At 47.0% G+C, this 13,233-nt stretch overlaps 1 protein-coding gene across 1 annotated transcript in view; it reads right to left on the reverse strand.

Annotated features, from left to right (window-relative positions):
- LOC147084064 (uncharacterized) overlaps positions 1–13,233 on the reverse strand; it is a 256,376-nt gene that overhangs the window by 143,482 nt on the left and 99,661 nt on the right. The window lies entirely within an intron of this gene.

Consider the following 13,233-nt stretch of genomic DNA (forward strand, 5'->3'; position numbering starts at 1 on the left):
TTTCCCGCCTCCTCCAACTGCCCACCCTGCGACGTCGCCGGCGTGCACTGACTGACACTGAGCTCTCCACCAATGAGCGAGGGGAGGCTGAGCCTGGAGGACCAACCGAGGGGCTTTGGTCCTCCAACCAATTGGGGCGAAGGAGGAGGCGGGACCTGGAACCGGCTCATTGGATGGATCGGCCCGCCGCCATTTTGAAAAGGGGCCTGGTCAGGATCTGTGAGCCTGGGAAAGTTTATTTTTAATCTTCCTTTCACATTTTACAGCTCAGACTTAAGTTTGTTTTTAATAAGGTATTTGTTTTTTAAAAAGCAGTTCGTTTTCAAATTGATGAAACAGAAACAAGAAACCCTCTGGAGAAAATACTTGTGAGTAAAAATATTTCTTCTCACTGAATTAATTTTCTTAATATTAATTTTCAGCATTTTTAATTATTAATTTCAAACACTATAAGAGAAATATGGGAGTGGTGGATGTTTCTCTTAAAGGGACAGGCACTCTCTATGAGATTTTCATTAAAGGGGCTGCGTCCCCGTGGATGATTGATTTTAAAGGGACAGCGTCTCCCTTTTTATAATGTATATGTAAGAGACTGACATTTAAAGTGGGGCTAATCCCCTGCTCCCCTGAGTGCTTGGTGAGAAATCAGGTGCTGTTTGCTGTCGCCCCCTCCCAATTTTCTGCCAAGGGACAGAAAGCAGAGAGTAGTGGTGAACGGTTTCTTTTCAGACTGGAGGGAGGTAAACAGTGATGTTCCCCAGGGGTCGGTATTAGGTTCAATGTTCCCTCTTTTTTTGAGGTGCGTGGCCCCTTTAACGGGCTGCACGGCCCATTCAAATTTCCGCGCATGCGCGTTTATTCCATTTATAGGGCGGTGAGCCGGCTGCGCGGGACCTCCAGACCGCTGCGTGGCCACGCAACTTAACGTGAACATTGATTCGGACCACTGCTTTTTTTGATATATATCAATGACCTGGACTTGGGGATCCAGGGCAAAATTTCAAAATTTACAGATGACACGATACTCGGAAATGTAGCAAACAATGAGGATAGTAACAGACTTCAGGAGGATGTAGCCAGACTGGTGAAATGGGCAGAAACATGGCAGATTATATTTAATGTAGAGAAGTGTGAAGTGATTCATTTTGGTAGGAAGAATGAGGAGAGGCAATATAAACTAAATGGTCCAGTTTTAAAGAGGGTGCAGGAACAGAGAGGCCTCGGGGTGTCTGTACACAAATCTTAGAAGGTGGCAGGACAAGTTGAGAAGGCTGTTAAAAAAGCAAACAGGATCCTTGACTTTATTAATAGAGGAATAGAGTACAAAAGCAAGCAGGTTATGCTAAGCCTTTATAAAACACTGGCTAGGCTTCCGCTGGGCACCACACTTTAGGAAGGATGTCAAGGCCTAAGAGAGGGTGCAGAAGAAATTTACGAGAATGGGACCAGGGATGAGGAACTTGAGTAACGTGGAGAGACGGGAGAAGCTGGGCTTGTTCTCCTTAAGCAAAGAAGATTGAGAGGAGATTTGATAGAGTTGTTCAAAATCAGGATGGATTTTGAGAGAGTAAATAAGGAGAAACCATTTCCAATGGCTGAAGGGACAGAAACCAGATTTAAGGCGATTGGCAAAAGAACCAGAGGTGACATGAGGAAACAGATTTTTACACCAAGTTGTTGTGATCTGGAATGCGCTGCCTGAAAGGGCGGTGGAAGCAGATTCAATATTATAATTCAAAAGAGATTGAGATAAATACTTGAAGGGAAAACATTTACAGGGCTTTGGGGAAAGAGCAGGGGGAGTGGGATTAATTGGATCGCTCTTTCAAAGAGCCGGCACAGGCACGATGGGCCGAATGGCCTCCTTCTGTGCTGTATCATTCTGTGATGCTATTCTACACAGACACACACACATACAGTCAGACAGACACACAGACACAGATACTCACTAAAATACAGTCAGACACACACTCACATTTTTTATGCATGAACTTTTATTATTAATTTCAAAGACTTTAAGAAAAAGGTGGGAATGGTGGGTGGAGGGCTCTTAAAGGGACAGGGACTCTCCTTTTCAATGTGATTTTCATTAAAGGGACCGAGCCCCTCCTTGCCTGTGGAGGACCAATTTTAAAAGGACAGCATCTCGAAATCAGGTGCTGTCTGCGTGTGAACCACCTCCTCCCAATTTCCTGCCAAGCGATCCCTGCGGGCACCACTCCACTCTAGGAGTGGCTCCTAGAATCATACAGCACAGAAGGAGGCCATTCAGCCCATCGTGCCTGTGCCGGCTCTTTGAAAGAGCTCTCCATTTAGTCCCACTCCCCTGCTCTTTCCCCATAGCCCTGAAAATTTTTCCCCTTCAAGTATTTATCCAATTCCCCAGTGAACGTTATTATTGACTCTGCTTCCACCGCCCTTTCAGGCAGCGCATTCCAGATCACAACAACTCGCTGCGTCAATAAAATTCTCCTCACCTCGCCTCTGGTTCTTTTGTCAATGACCTTATATCTGTGTCCTCTGGTTACCGACCCTCCTGCCACTGGAAACAGTTTCTCCTTATAAGCTACAGCTATACAAAGCCCTGGTTAGACCCCAGAGAGTCACAGAGTCATAACGGCACAGAAGGAGGCCATTCGGCCCATCGAGTCCGTGCCGGCTCTCTGTATACAATCCAGTCAGTCCCACTCCCCCGCTCTATCCCCGTAGCCCTGCAAGTTTATTTCCCTCAAGTGCCTATCCAGTCTCCCCTTGAAAACATTGAGTGTCTCCGCTTCCACCACTTCCGTCGGCAGTGAGTTCCAGGTCATCACCACTCGCTGCGTAAAAAAGTTTTTCCTCACATCCCCCCTGTATCTCTTGCCCAAAATCTTAAATCTGTGTCCCCTAGTCCTTGTACCATCAACTAGTGGGAACAGCCTTTCCCCGTCTAGCCTATCCAAACCCGTCATAATCTTGTACACCTCTTATCAAATCACACCTCGGCCTCCTTTGCTCTAATGAAAACAAATCCAGCTTCTCCAACCTCTCCTTGTAGCTAAGATCCTCCATCCCCGGAACCATTCTGGTAAATCACCTCTGCACCCTCTCAAGGGCCTTCACCTCCTTCCTAAAGTGTGGTGACCAGAACTGGACACAATACTCCAGTTGTGGCCTAACCAGCGCTTTATAAAGTTTCAGCATAACTTCTCTACTTTTGTACTCAATACCACCTCCTTCACCTGGCACCTTCCCGTGCAAGCGCAGGAGATGCAACACATGCCCTTTTACCTCCTCCCTTCCCACTGTCCAGGGCCCCAAACACCCCTTCCAGGTGTAACAGCGATTTACGTGTACTTCTTGCAATTTAATATACTGTATTCGCTGCTCACGATGTGGTCTCCTCTACATTGGCGAGACCAAATTCAGATTGGGTGACCGCTTTGCGGAACACCTCCGTTCAGTCCGTACGGGTGACCCCGAGCTTCCGGTCGCCTGTCACTTTAATTCACCGCTTCACTCCCACTCTGATCTCTCTGTCCTCGGGCTATTGCATTGCTGCAATGAAGCTCAATGTAAGCTCGAGGAACAGCACCTCATCTTTCGATTGGGCACTTTACAGCCTGCCGGACTCAACATTGAGTTCAACAATTTCAGATAATTATCCCTGACCTCATTTTTCATGCAGTATGATTTTTGCCATTCCCATTTGCAACATTTTATCTTTCCTGCCTCTTACAAAAGTACAGGATGTTGTTTCTATTTCTTCCTCCCCTCCTAAACCCCCTCCCACCCCCCGTCTCTGCACCTGCTTAATATCTGTTACATCTCCAGCTTTTTCCAGTTCTGATGAAGGGTCCCAGACCCGAAACATTAATTGTTTCTCTCTCCACGGATGCTGCCTGGCCTGCTGAGTATTTCCAGCATTTTCTGTTGTTATTTCCTCTATGTATGAAGCCCAAGATCCCATATGCTTTGTTAACCACTCTCTCAATATGTCCCGCCACCTTCAGGGACCTACGCACAGTAACTCCCAGGAACTCCCTGGAGCACTGTGTACAGTTCTGGGCACCGCACCTCAGAAAGGATATACTGACCTTGGAAGGAGTGCAGCACAGATTCACCAGAATGTTACCCGGGCTCCAAGGGTTAGATTATGAGGAGAGATTACATAAACTAGGCTTGTGTTCCCTGGAATCTAGAAGGTTAAGGAGTGATTGAGGATTTTAGGATTTTGAAAGGAATTGGGAGAGTAGATAGAGAGAAACTTTTTCCGCCGGTGGGGGAGTCGAGGACAAGGGGACATCACCTTAAAATCAGAGCCAGGCCATTCAGGAGAGAAGTTGGGAAACACTTCTTCACACAAAGGGTGGTAGAAGTGTGGAACCCTCTCCCACAGGAAGCAGTCGATGCCAGCTCAATTAATCATTTTAAATCCCAGAGCGATAGATTTTTGCTAGACAAGGGAGCAAAGGGAGATGGAGCCAAGGCAGGTGGGTGGAGTTAAGACACAGATCGGCCATGATCTCATTGAATGGCGGAACAGGCTGGAGGGGCTGAATGGCCTCCTCCTGTTCCCATGCTCCTATTTACTCTATCAAAACCCTTCCTGTTTTGAACACCTCTATTAAATCTCCGCTGCACCTTCTCTGCTCCAAGGAGAACAATCCCAGCTTCTCCAGTCTCTCCACATAACTGAAATCCTCTGTGTATTTGTCGTGGTGCAGCAGGCTATAGCAAACAGCTTTCTTAAGAACATAAGAAATAGGAGCAGGAGCAGGCCATTCGGCCCTTCGAGCCTGCTCCGCCATTCAATAAGATCATGGCTGATCTTCTACCTCATCTCCACCTTCCCGCCCAATCCCCATATCCCTTGATTCCCCATGAGTCCAAAAATCTATCGATCTCAGCCTTGATTATACTCAATGACTGAGCCTCCACAGCCCTCTGGGGCAGAGAATTCCAAAGATTCACCACCCTCTGAGTGAAGAAATTTCTCCTCATCTCAGTCCTAAATGGCCGACCCCTTATTCTGAGACTGTGACCCCTGGTTCTAGACTCCCCAGCCAGGGGAAACAGTCTCCCAGCATCTACCCTGTCAAGCCCTGTAAGAATTGTAGATGTTTCAATGAGATCACCTCTCATTCTTCAAAATTCCTGGGAATATAGGCCCAGTCTCCTCAATCTCTCCTCATAGGTCAATCCCCCCATCCCAGGAATCAGTCTGGTGAACCTTTGTTGCACTCCCTCTAAGGCAAGTATATCCTTCCTTAGGTAAGGAGACCAAAACTGTACACAATACTCCAGGTGTGGTCTCACCAAGGCCCTATATAATTGCGGTAAGACTTTACTCTTATACTCCAATCCTTTTGTAATAAAGACTAACATACCATTTGCTTTCCTAATTGCTTGCTGCACCAACGTGTTAAGATGAGAAATGATAAAGGCAAGAAGTCACTTGTGGGAGTGGTGTACAGGCCCCCTGACAGTAACCACACGGTAGGATGGAGTATAAAGGAAGAAATAATGGGAGCTTGTCAGAAAGGTATGGCTATAATCATGGGGGATTTTAATCTACATATAGACTGGAAAAATCAGATGGGCAAAGGGAGCCTAGATGAGGAGTTCATAGAATGTTTTTGGGATAGTTTCTTATAACAGCACGTTCTGGAGCCAACCAGAGAGCAGGCTATACTAGACCTGGTATTGTGCAACGAGATAGGATTAATTAATGACTTCATAGTGAAGGCGCCCCTAGGTAGCAGCGATCAGAATATGATTGAATTTTACATTCAGTTTGAGGGAGAGACGAGTGGGTCCAAGACTAGTATTTTAAACTTAAATAAGGGCAATTACGAGGGCATGAAAGCAGAGCGAGCTAAAGTGAACAGGCAAATTAGGTTAAGGGAGAGGTCAGTAGAGTTGCAGTGGCAGACATTTAAGGGGATATTTCAGAATACACAGAATAGATACATTCCAACGAGAAAGAAAAATTCCAAGGGGAGGACCCACCATCCGTGGTTAACTAAAAAAGTTAAAGATAGTATCAGACTTAAAGAAAAAGCATATAATTGTGCAAAGATGGCTGGCAGGTCAGAAGATTGGACAGAATATAAAAAACAGCAAAGAATGACTAAAAGATTAATAAGGAGAGAAAAATGAGAGTACCAGAGAAAGCTAGCTAGAAATATAAACACAGATAGTAAGAGTTTCTATAGATATTTAAAAAAAAGAGTTAACAAAGTGAGCGTTGGTCCTATAGAAAGTGAGTCTGGGGAATTAATAATGGAAAATAAGGAGATGGCAGTTGAATTGAACAGGTATTTTGCATCGGTCACCACTATAGAGGATTCAAGTAACATCCCAGAAATAGCTGTAAATCAGGAAATGGAAGGGAGGGAGGAACTCGAGAAAATTACAATCACCAGGGAAGTGGTACTGAGCAAATTGTTGGAGCTGTGGGCTGACAAGTCCCCGGGGCCTGATGGACTTCATCCTAGGGTCTTAAAAGAAGTGGCTAGTGAGATAGTTGATGCGTTGGTTTTAATTTTCCAAAATTCCCTAGATTCGGGGAAGGTTCCATTAGATTGGAAAATAGTGAATGTAACTCCTTTATTCAAAAAGGGAGGGAGACAGAAAGCAGGAAACTACAGGCCAGTTAGCTTAACATCTGTCATTGGGAAGATGTTAGAAGCTATTATTAAAGACGTTATAGCAGGGCACTTGGAAAAGTTCACGGTAATCAGGCAGAGTCAACATGGTTTTGTGAAAGGGAAATCATGTTTAACCAATTTATTGGAGTTCTTTGAGGAAGTAACATGTGCTGTGGATAAAGGGGAACCGGTGGATGTACTGTACTTAGATTTCCAGAAGGCATTTGATAAGGTGCCACATCAAAGACTATTGCGGAAAATAAAAGCTCATGGTGTAGGGAGTAACATATTGGCATGGCTAGAAGATTGGCTAGCTAATAGGAAACAGAGAGTAGGCATAAATGGGTCACTTTCTGGTTGGCAAGATGTAACGAGTGGTGTGCCACAGGGATCAGTGCTGGGACCTCAACTTTTTACAATTTATATAAATGACTTGGATGAAGGGACCGAAGGCATGGTTGTTAAATTTGCTGATGACACAAAGATAGGTAGGAAAATAAATTGTGAAGAGGACATAAGGAGGTTACAAAGGGATATAGATAAGTTAAGTGAGTGGGCAAAGATCTGGCAAATGGAGTATAATGTGGGGGAAATGTGAAGTTGTCCATTTTGGCAGGAAGAATAAAAAAGAAGCATATTATCGAAATGATGAGAGATTGCAGAGCTCTGAGATGCAGAGGGATCTGGGTGTCCTAATGCATGAATCGCAAAAGGTTAGTATTCAGGTACAACAAGTAATCAGGAAAGCTAATAGAATGTTATTGTTTATTGTGAGGGAAACTGAATACAAAAGTAGGGAGGTTATGCTTCAGTTATACAGGGCATTGGTGAGACCACATCTGGAGCACTGTGTACAGTATTGGTCTCCTTATTTAAGGAAGGATGTAAATGCGTTGGAAGCAGTTCAGAGAAGGTTTACTAGACTAATACCTGGAATGGGCGGGTTGTCTTATGAGGAAAGGTTGGACAGGCTAGGCTTGTATCTGCTGGAGTTTAGAAGAGTAAGAGGTGACTTGATTGAAACATATAAGACCCTGAGGGGTCTGGACAGGGTGGATGTGGAGAGGATGTTTCCTCTTGTGGGAGAATCTAGAACTAGGGGTCACTGTTTAAAAATAAGGGGTCGCCCATTTAAGACAGAGGTGAGGAGAAATTTTTTCTTACAGACGGTCGTGAGACTTTGGAACTCTCTTCCTCAGAGGGCGGTGGAAGCAGAGTCTTTGATTATTTTTAAGGCAGAGGTAGATAGATTCTTGATAAGCAAGGGGGTGAAAGGTTATCGGGGGTAGGTGGGAATGTGGAGTAATCAGATCAGCCATGATCTTATTGAATGGTGGAGCAGGCTCGAGGGGCCGAGTGGCCTACTCCTGCTCCTAATTTGTATGTTCATATGTAACCTGTGCAGCAGCTGTGGCCTGAAAATCAGCTTCACTGCCCCTGGGCTGGGAAAGGGGGACATGAGGCAACATTCTCCCTCTTACCCCTTTCTACACTCCTTTTACAGGGTTTTAGAAGTGGAGCATTTACAGACAGGAAGCTCAGACCGAACATCATGTCAAGAACAGACAGAGTCGCTCGATTCATCAGGACCTGATTCAGTTGGTCCTCCAATCTGCTTGCACACCAGCGAGTTCACACTAATGAGAGACCTTTTAAATGTTCTGAGTGTGGGAAGAGCTTCAAAATCTACAAGTACCTGAAGCGACACCAGTGGCTACACACTGGGGAGAGCCCGTTCACCGGCCCCGTGTTCCAGAAGGGATTCACTCAGTCATCCGCTCCGATGATACACCAGCAAGATCACACAAGGGAGAGACCTTTAACCCACTCCGTGTGTGGGAAGCGATTAATTGCACCCTCCGTGCTGCTGAGACACAGCTTGTCTACACCAATGAGAGACCGTTGACCTGCTCTGTGTTTTTGAAGCGATTCTCTCATTCTGCCACCCTCCTGAGACACCAGCTTGTTCACATGTTCTGACTGTGGGAAGAGCTTTAAAAGGTCCCAGGATCTGAAGAGACACCAGCTGGAGAGAGCAGGAGAGATTCTGTTCACCTGCTCCGTGTGTGGGAAGAGATTCACTCGGTCCTCAAATCTGCTGGCACACAAGCGAGTTCACACTGGGGAGAGGCCGGTGAAACATTCTGACTGGGAAAAGCTTTCAAATGTCCCAGGAGCTGAAGAGACACCAGCTGGAGACAACAGGAAAGAGACCGTTCACCTGTTCCGTGTGTGGGAAGGGATTCACTCAGTCATCCCACCTGCTGCAACACCAGCAATATCACACTGATGAGAGACCATTTAAATGTTCTGACTGTGGGAAGTGGTTTAAAAGCTCCAGCAATTTGACTACACACCAGCAAGTTCACACTGATGAGAGGCCATTTAAATGCTCTGACTGTGGTAAGAGCTTTAAAAGCTCCGGGCATCTGAATGGACACCAGCGTGTTCACACTGGGGAGAGACCATTCACCTGCTCCGTGTGTGGGAAGGGATTCACTCGGTCATCCCACCTGCTGGAACACCAGCGAGGTCACGCTGATGAGAGACCATTTAAATGCTCTGACTGTGGTAAGAGCTTTAAAAGCACCGGGGAGCTGAAGATACACCAGCTTGTTCACACTGGGGAGAGACCATTTAAATGTTCTGACTGTGGGAAGTGGTTTAAAAGCTGCAGCAATTTGACTGCACACCAGCGAGTTCACACTGATGAGAGACCATTTAAATGCTCTGACTGTGGTAAGAGCTTTAAAAGCTCCGGGGAGCTGAAGATACACCAGCGTGTTCACACTGATGAGAGACCGTTTAAATGCTCTGACTGTGGTAAGAGCTTTAAAAGCACCGGGGAGCTGAAGATACACCAGCTTGTTCACACTGATGAGAGACCATTTAAATGCTCTGACTGTGCTAAGAGCTTTAAAAGCTCCGGCGAGCTGAAGAGACACCAGCGAGGTCACACTGTTCTGTAGCACAGGGCCCTGCATACAGCTGGGGTGACATGAACGTGGAATGGATGAATGTTTTATAAATTTTTGTACTGCTGTTTAATCTTTCAATCTGTTGTGCTGATGATTCCCTTCGATTGATTGTTGATGGTGTTACATAGAATGTACAGCACAGAAACAGGCCATTCGGCCCAACTGGTCCATGCCGGTGTTTATGCCCCACACCCACCCTACTTCAATTAACCTGATCAACATCTCCTCCCATTCCTTTCTCCCTTGTGTGGCTTCCCCATAAATCCATCTGTGCTGTTCACCTCAACTACTCCCTGTGGTAGCGAGTTCCCCATTCTCACCATTCTCTGGGTAAAGACACTACTCCTGAATTCATTACTGGATTTATTAGTGACTATTTTAAGTTTGTGTCCTCATAAATATTATGAGATTCTGTTAAGCTGACCAGTATGTTGTTGTACTTTGTCTTTTTCTGATAAATTAAACATTACTGAGCCCTTGTACGCGTGTTATGGGATGAAGTTTTTTTTTAATTCGTTCATGGGATGTGGGCGTCGCTGGCAAGGCCAGCATTTATTGCCCATCCCTAATTGCCCTTGAGAAGGTGGTGGTGAGCCACCTTCTTGAACCGCTGCAGTCCGTGTGGTGAAGGTACTCCCACAGTGCTGTCAGGGAGGGAGTTCCAGGACTTTGACCCAGCGCCGATGAAGGAATGGCAATATACTTCCAAGTCAGAATGTTGTTTGACTTGGAGTTGGTGGTCATAGAGTCATAGTGTTATGCAGCACAGAAAGAGGCCCTTCGGCCCATCGTGTCTACACCGGCCATCAAGCCCTGTCTATTCTAATCCCATTTTCCAGCACTTTGTCCGTAGCCTTGTATGCTATGGCGGTTCAAGTGCTCATCTAAATGCTTCTTGAATGTTGTGAGGGTTCCTGCCTCTACCACCCTTTCAGGCAGTGAGTTCCAGATTCCAACCACCCTCTGGGTGAAAAAGTTTTTCCTCAAATCCCCTCTAAACCTTCTGCCCCTACCTTGGTTATTGACCCCTCTACTAAGGGGAAAAGTTCCTTTCTATCTACCTTATCTATGCCCCTCATAATTTTGTACACCTCAATCAGGTCCCCCCTCAGCCTTCTTTGCTCTAAGGAAAACAACCCCAGCCTGTCCAGTCTCTCTTCATAGCTGAAGCGCTCCAGCCCAGGTAACATCCTGGTGAATCTCCTCTGCACCCTCTCCAATGCAATCACATCCCTCCTATAGTGTGGTGACCAGAACTGCACACAGTATTCAAGCTGTGGCCTAACTAACGTTTTGTACAGCTCCATCATAACCTCCCTGCTCTTATATTCTATGCTTCAGCTAATGAAGGCAAGTATCCCATATGCCTTTTTAACCACCTTATCTACCTGTCCTGCTGCCTTCAGGGATATGTGTATTCGATCAGGTGTTCCCCTGCACCTGCTGCCCTTGTCCTTCTAGGTAGAAGAGGTCGCGGGTTTGGGAGGTGCTGCCGAAGAAGCCTTGGCGAGTTGCTGCTGTACATCTTGTAGATGGTACACACTGCAGCCACGGTACGCCAGTGGTGGAGGGAGTGAATGTTTAAGGTGGTGGATGGGATGCCAATCAAGCGGGCTGCTTTGTCTTGGGTGGTGTCAAGCTTCTTGAGTGTTGTTGGAGCTGCACTCATCCAGGCAAGTGGAGAGTATTCCATCACACTCCTGACTTGTGCCTTGTAGATGGTGGAAAGGCTTTGGGGAGTCAGGAGGTGAGACACTCGCCATGAATACCCAGCCTCTGACCTGCTCTTGTTGCCACAGTATTTATGTGGCTGGTCCAGTTAAGTTTCTGGTCAATGGTGACCCCCAGGAAGTTGATGGTGGGGGATTCAGCGATGGTAATGCCATTGTATGTCAAGGGGCGGTGGTTAGACGCTTGCTTGTCGGTGTTAGTCATTGCCTGGCACTTGTGTGGTGCGAATGTTACCTGCCACTTATCAGCCCAAGTGTGTCTCAAGGGGTTTTATACCCTTATCTCTATAACAATTAAGGACTCCGGGGTGGAGAGTTTAGTTAACGGCCATTTTATTTACAATGTGCTTCTTCACTCTATGCACTACATTTCCCATAGTGCATTGCAAATCACCACTACGGTATCCCATGTGGGACAATTCTAATACACATTCAAAATACACAACATATTTCCTCCCCTTAAAATAGAATGTCCACAAAACAGAGTAACTGAAAATGACTATAACTTTGGAAGAGAGGGTAGACTGCCTCTACATTCCGCTAACCCTGGGGATTATTCTGCCCCATACACACAGGTTAGCACTAACTGTAACTAAGGCGCTCTGGAGGCTGCCTTTCTCTTTGGGGGTAACGCCTAGTCTCAGGAGCAGGCTCTGGCTGGCTCTCCCATGACCCTGCAGGCGTGGCTTCCTCCCTCGATGGCACAAGAGTGGATGGTGCCACCATCTCGGTCGGACGACCAGTCCCTGCTGGAGCCCCCAGCAGGTCCTTGATCCTCTGTTTCTTGGGTTACCTGTGGCGACTGTCTTGGCAGTAACTGGTCTACATGCCGTCTCCATGTTCGGTCGTCTCCGGTGCGGACTCGGTATGAAACGGGGCCCGTCTTTTGAATGACCGTAGCCGGGACCCACCACTCCGGGTGGTGTAGTTATGCATGAGGACTTTGCCCCCCACCACAAAGTGTCATTCTTTGGACCTCTGAGCTCGTCTGCTGACTTGATCCTGCTGATAGGCGTGCACCACTGTTTCTGTGGACGTTGGCCTCAGCAGGTCAAGGCGTGTCCGTAGCTGCCTTCCCATGAGTTGGTAAGCAGGAGATGCTCCAGTCGTAGCATGAGGCGTGTTTCGGTATTTCAGCAAGAAAGCATTCAGGCGCTGCTTTTGAGGAGCATCACTTCTTGCAGCTTTCAACGCGCATTTCAGCGTTCTGACAAATCTCTCCGCCAATCCATTCGTGGATAGATGATAAGGCGCGGAGAACATGTGCTGGATTCCATTGCTCTTGAGGAACTCCTCCATCTCCTGGGATGTGAACTGTGTTCCATTGTCGGTTACGATCTGCTCCGGCAGACCAAATCGCCCGAACATCTCTCTCAGAGTCTCGATGGTTTTCTCCGTAGTGGTAGTGGACATTACTGCAACCTCCGGCCATTTGGAATGGGAGTCCACCGCGACCAGGAACATCACTCCTTCCACTGGTCCCACGAAGTCCAGATGGATCCGTTGCCACGGTGTCGCCGGCCATTCCCTTGGATGCAGTGGCGCTGCTCTTGGCATATCCCTGGTTGTCTCGCATGATGGGCATGATTTCATTTCAACTTCAATTTCATGATCCAGACCGGGCCACCAGAAGTAGCTTCGTGCCAGCTCCTTCATCCGGGCAATACCACAATGTCCCGAGTGCAGCTCGTTGAGGACATGTTTCCGCAGCTTTGGTGGTATGATCACTCGCATGCCCCAAAGGAGGCATCCTGACATGACAGACAACTCCTTCCCTCTTGACCGGTAAGGTAGGAGCTCAGGTGGTGCGTCTGACACCCGTGATCCGTCTCCTTGCATCACCCGATCTAGCACCTTGGATAGCGTAGGGTCCACTCTGGTCTCTTTCTTGAC

The sequence above is a fragment of the Somniosus microcephalus genome, unplaced genomic scaffold (genome assembly GCF_052327205.1).
Source record: "Somniosus microcephalus isolate GS21.2 unplaced genomic scaffold, FLI_Smic_1.0 scaffold2, whole genome shotgun sequence".
Classification (NCBI taxonomy): Eukaryota; Metazoa; Chordata; class Chondrichthyes; order Squaliformes; family Somniosidae; genus Somniosus; species Somniosus microcephalus.